Source organism: Etheostoma spectabile, chromosome 10 (assembly GCF_008692095.1).
Source record: "Etheostoma spectabile isolate EspeVRDwgs_2016 chromosome 10, UIUC_Espe_1.0, whole genome shotgun sequence".
In the NCBI taxonomy this organism is placed as follows: domain Eukaryota; kingdom Metazoa; phylum Chordata; class Actinopteri; order Perciformes; family Percidae; genus Etheostoma; species Etheostoma spectabile.
In genome coordinates, this window is record NC_045742.1 from 27496230 (window position 1) to 27502016 (window position 5787).

The following is a 5787-nucleotide window of genomic DNA, read 5'->3' on the forward strand; positions in this document are numbered from 1 at the left end:
CCCCCCCCCCCCCCACTCTCTCCCCTTTTATGTCTTTATCTTTCCATTGGAAATAAAATGCCCATAATCTTTAATCTTTAAAAATAAATAAATAAAGATCGGTAGTGGAGCAAGCCTTCGGTGTGTTGGCAGCCAGGTTCAGGAACTGCTATTGAGTGACGTGGCAGAATCCACAAAATGTGGAGGTGTAAGTGAAGGCAACGTGTGTCCTCCATAACCTTCTATGCCATTTAGATTTCCAGCCACACAGCAACACAATTGTAATGATACACTAGCTACAACATTAGTGTGTAATTATAGAAAGGGGTAAAAGATTGAGTAATTTTGGAGTATGAGAAAAGTTATTCCCAGGGATGGGATGGTTTGGGCAGTTGAATCAAGTCAGGTTAAATGTTGTTTTACAGTCAATATATTACGTGAGTTTCCAACCAACAATGCATGGGATACCTGCTAATGCTAATTGGTAAGCAACAGACTGCTATATCACATTTAACCAACCTGACATGTCAACGTTCTCTGCAACTTTTCTACATGCAGTAGCCTTCCTATTGATATCTCTATAACCCTCATCGGAGAGATCATACACAGTACAGTCCCTCCACCACTTGCTTCCGACGCGTTTCAACGGGCAGCACTACGTCCCTTGGGGGCGTATTGTGTATTATGGGGTTGATTTTAACTGCCAGTAGGAAGGCGGCGTGAGTGTCTGACAACATCATGGAAAGGATCCCTACAGAGATATTCTTTTTTAAAAGCTATTTAAGGTCTTTAGGGCGCTATTTTATCTAAGCGCATGGTGTGAAGCTTCTGACACCTAAGGGCATGTACGATTTCCCTTTTGCTAGTGTGACGGCGGAAAAAAAGAGTCTGCGCAGGTTGCATGGTTCAAAAGGTTTGTACTTAGTAGGGGTGATCCTAGTATCCAGCTGAAACGAGTATCCGGTACGGATAAAGCACTTTTGCCGAGTACAAGTATCATACGAGTAATATGAGTCAATATCCGTGCTCGGATTGAATACAACTCCTCAACTGGCCGTGCAGCGTTCTGTGATAATCACAGCACCCCCCCGCCTACAAACCCGCTCGGATCAATCACACACACACAAAACAAGGAGAAATGCGCTCCCTCGGCCTCTCTCTTTCTCTCTCTCTCTCTCTCTCTCTCTCTCTCTCTCCCCCCGCTCCGTCAGTCAATCGGGTCTGCGGATCTGTTCCGTTAACGTTTAGGGTTTCTTCAGCTTCAGCGTTTTGTTTTTAACTTTGGTTTGTAGTCCTACAAGTAACCTAAGATTTCTGGTGAACGTGGGGTTTGTAGTCCTAACATAGTAACCAGTAGATTTCGTGAACGTGGGGTTTGTAGTCCTTACATATAACCAGTAGATTTCTGGTGAACGTGGGGTTGTAGTCCTTACATAGTAACCAGTAGATTTCTGGTGAACTTGGGGTTTGTAGTCCTCACATAGTAACCTAGATTTCTGGTGAACTGGGTTTTAGTCCTTACATAGTAACCAGTAGGTTTCTGGTGAACGTGGGGTTTGTAGTCCTTACATAGTAACGAGTAGATTTCTGGTGAACATGGGGTTTGTAGTCCTTACATAGTAACCAGTAGGTTTCTGGTGAACGTGGGTTTCAGACATGCTGCTTGGTTTAAATGCAACTCCCGTTGCGTCTCTGCCAATAGGAGTTTTTTTTTTTACTGTCAAAAAATCACACTTCCGGTGTAGGCCCCGCCCAGTCCGAGTACGGATCCGGATACAGATAATTCATGTGGTAAACAGATACAGATACAGATAATGCTGTACTCGCTCATCCCTAGTACTTAGTGTCTTTAATAGGTGTGTTTTGGGTGTTATGTGCAATAAACTAATAAGAATGTCATCTCCAATTCCCTTTAAAAACCAGTCACATTGGTACCATAGTGCATTGCTATCATGATGGTGGATTTGCACCGTAGTATTTTTATTTTTAATCTTTTGCATGTGTGTGTGGGTAACAAGGATAGTGTGTGCGCTGTGTACGAGTCTAGAGCATTTTTCTAATGCACTTTCAAAATAACAATGAAATGCTGGATTACTGACTTTAGACCAGGTTATTGGCGTGATCACTTTCTGCTGCCGCAAGATAGCAATACGCAAAGAATTAACCTGAACACACCTCCACCATGATGGGCGTAGGTGCATTTGCTATTTAAACAACGTGGGCAGGGAAGGGAAATTAACAACTGCGTTGTTCTTAAAATAGCAAAGACACTTTCGTTAGACTTTGCGCTGCGCTGCAAGATAGGGCCCATAATGTTTAATCCGAAACAGCTCTAAGGTTGCTACCACTAATCCCACTAGACTCCATTTAATACTTTTAGCATGTATTGTGCTAACATATTTTCTCAAAACTGATGATTGGGAAAGTGGAAAGACGACCCAAAACGGCTTTTCACAATTTTAGTTTGTTTCTTCTGACTTTACATATAGTGTATTTTACGATGATAAACTATTTTATATACATGGAGTCTGCTCTTTTGCAAATGCAATTTTGCAGATGATTTGTGTTTTTACAAAAGGATCTTACTCTTTAACAATAAGATCGACCTCCTCAAGAATTGCTTTCAATAATGTTGTCAGACACTTAAAATATTAATCTAAACCTGTCAGTGGCCTGTTTGTGAACATATACAAGCTGCACAATTGTCCAATAACTTGCATCAATCACTGACTCTTGCTAAAAAAAAAAAGTACCACTGTAGCTTTATTTTTGGAAGATTTACCAATTTAAGTTCACAATAGGGTAATCCTATAAAATGCGGTGCTTCTGTTTTTATTTAGCAGAAATAATGAGCCTAGAAAGGGAAAAGGGGGAACCGCACTCGAAGCAATGGGATGCTGTTGTTTGAAAGTGTTTGACTACAAGAATATTTGGACATAAATATGGATAAATCCAACAACTCAGAGATTTAGAGGAAAATTTGCTGAATGAAAACCTTCTACATATTGCATAAACAGGGTACTCTTGACACCTGTAGGATGCAATGGTGTTTATTAAGAGGACACAGGATTAATATGTGATATTAAAATTTGTAAATCTGCATTTTATGGCATCACAAAAAAAGAGAAATTACTATATTTAGGACTAAATAAAAATAGATAATGTCAATGTATTCACTGCGGTTATAGGGTAAACAACAACAACAACAACAACTGCACTTTATGAAGCTCCGCTGAGGAGACTCAGACTAGTGACGCATCACAAACACCAGCAGCGTTTTGCCTTTTCCCTCATTAAATCAGCACTGCAGAGTCACGTTATGTCAACTCCAGCCTTCCAAACACCCACTCACATACACACAAATACAAACACACACAAGCACAGCAATGCACACATATACACACAGAAATACATGCATGTTCATACTCAGACCACCCGTGGGCGGTCAGTTAGCGTTTGGTTGTGCTTGCAGATGCTGAAGACTGCCCTTCCTAAAGGCCTACTTATAGTTCTAAGGCACTGTGTATTTATTTGTCTCTGTCTGATGCAAACAAAACCAAAAGTCCTACAGCCTTGAAAGTGTCTCCTAGAAGCTGCAGTGTTTATAATAACTCACCATACGAACAAGTTGCAGATAAAACAAACAAACTTTTCTTTCTTAAAGCTTTGCTGCTCCGTTTTTGCATTTTTGCCTATTGTATTATGCAATATCTTATGTATGAGAGTAAATCTTAATGTAACGGTGGTGGTTGAGGAAGGCCATGGAAACGCCAAAACCAATAGATTTCACCTTCTGTGAAATATACTGTATATGTCCAATTTAATGGGTGTGGTAATTACTTCTGTACAATGTTAATACTCTGGGTGTTGGGCGGAACTAAGGGAAAGGTTCTACTATGATCAAAATGTCCTCAGAAGAACAGTATAATTCATCATCTGGGGACCACAAATGTGAATATACAGTATGTTCCTCTGGATCACTTTCCAGTGAAAGTCAGTTTAAAGTAGATGAGACAGTTACTTTCTACATATAGGTCAACTGAAACTACAAAACGGTCAGTGAACTACGTAACTTTAGCTGATTAGTCAGCTAGCCAGTTAGCTAAAAACGGACCAGCTGATTTCAGATTCAGATTAGATCATTTTTTTGTTCAAAACATGTTAAGACATAAAGAAACAAATTATCCCTTAAATTTTGCAAAACAAAAAAACATACTTTTTCATGAATATTTATGCAAACTCATCCCTTAGTGTCTACCGCCCTTGGGCCCTTTTCCCTTTTCCCTTTGTTTATTTTTGTTTTGATTTTTTTTTTTTAAATGCATAAGTGTTGTGTGTTCAAGTCATGTTATAGAATTAATTAAATATGCTTGCAATGTGCCTTGTATGTTTGATATGAATCTTCAATTACAAATTGAACAAAATGTGTTTCCCTGGTCAAACAACTTACAAAATTAATAACATTTGAAACATCTTAAATTATGAATACAACATAAAAATAGAACACAGTTATAAACTTGGCAGCATGTTTAAAGAGTAGTGCATCAATAGTCGCATGCAGTCGCCCAAGTAAAAAGCGCAGAGGACAGAGTCAGGAAATTCATGAGCCTCTGGGAAGAAGATGTACCTTAGCCTCGTTGTTCTGGTTTTGAGTCTGCGCAGGCTTCAGCCTTAGGGGAGTTGGGGAACATTCATGATAAATATCATACATCTACATCTACAGCTACATCTCCTTCTACAGCTAGTCTTTACAAGACTATCATCAATAAAATACTCAATGTTGAGGTTTCTTAAAAACATTGCGTTGCACGGCATTTTTTTCATCTCCACCGAGGTGTGTCTTAAATCTTGCACTTCTGTACTTACACCTGCTAATTAAGTATGTGCGTTCACAGTGACAACATATGGCCAAATGCAGTGCACTACAAGTACCCTGTTGCTGCTCCCAAAACAATCAAAATGTTGAGTGTGCAGTGAGGAAAAAAGTCCTTTTAACAGACAGATACTTCTGACAGAACCAGGCCCTGGTTGGCCAGAGAGAAATATGATACATAATAATTATGCTATAATTATTATGGATAAAATGGAATGAGATGGCAACAGTGGCAATTATAGTAATAGTAAAGATAATAGACCTATGACTAATAATAATAGTAGTTGGGGTGCAGGGCGTAGCAGGGTGTCAAGCAGGACCATGGCAGCAGCTGCAACCACAATCCAGTTTCCACCATAATCCAAGGAAATCTTCAAGGACTCCGGTGTGTGTGTGTGTGTACATGTGTATAATTGAGAGTATCCGTTGGTTGCATCAGAAAAAAAGTGTTTTGTATCATGTTTGGCCCAATGGTAGTGTTTTTGTGTCCATGTCATATATGATCAGAAAGTGCTCTCTGAGCGGAATGAAACCCTTGCTTTGTTGGTCTAGTAAAACACGAGCACACGAGCACATGCAAATCCAGTATTGCATCAGGTTCCTCCGCTGGTATCATTCCCTTGGCTTTGCTTACTTCATTAACATCCTGACATGCCTTTTTTAACACTTTCAACGGCTGGGCAGCATGCTTATATCAAATATTTGAAGTAAAACATTTTATTTGTAAGAGGCAAAGGCATGGTGTCTCATGCCATTTTATTTTTTTCACATTTGTTTTTGTCTATTTCTTGTTTGCGTGGAGAGAATTTGGTTGGTTGTTATGGGTTTGATTTAAACTCTTCAGATGATGCTGAAATTGGGTCTGTCAGGTGAGATAATCCCCCATCCTGTCATCTTTCAGGCCAATTTGTCCTTAGGTTTTTCACAGTATGTGT

General features: G+C 39.5%; 1 long non-coding RNA gene across 1 annotated transcript in view; it reads left to right on the plus strand.

Annotated features, from left to right (window-relative positions):
• The window catches only part of LOC116697192 (uncharacterized), a 16342-nt gene extending 15761 nt beyond the window's left edge, over window positions 1-581 (plus strand). Inside the window, exon 3 of the long non-coding RNA XR_004333957.1 lies at window positions 475-581. This is a non-coding gene — a long non-coding RNA (uncharacterized LOC116697192). The remainder of the gene's footprint in view (window positions 1-474) is intronic.
• Window positions 582-5787: the final 5206 nt, after the last annotated feature.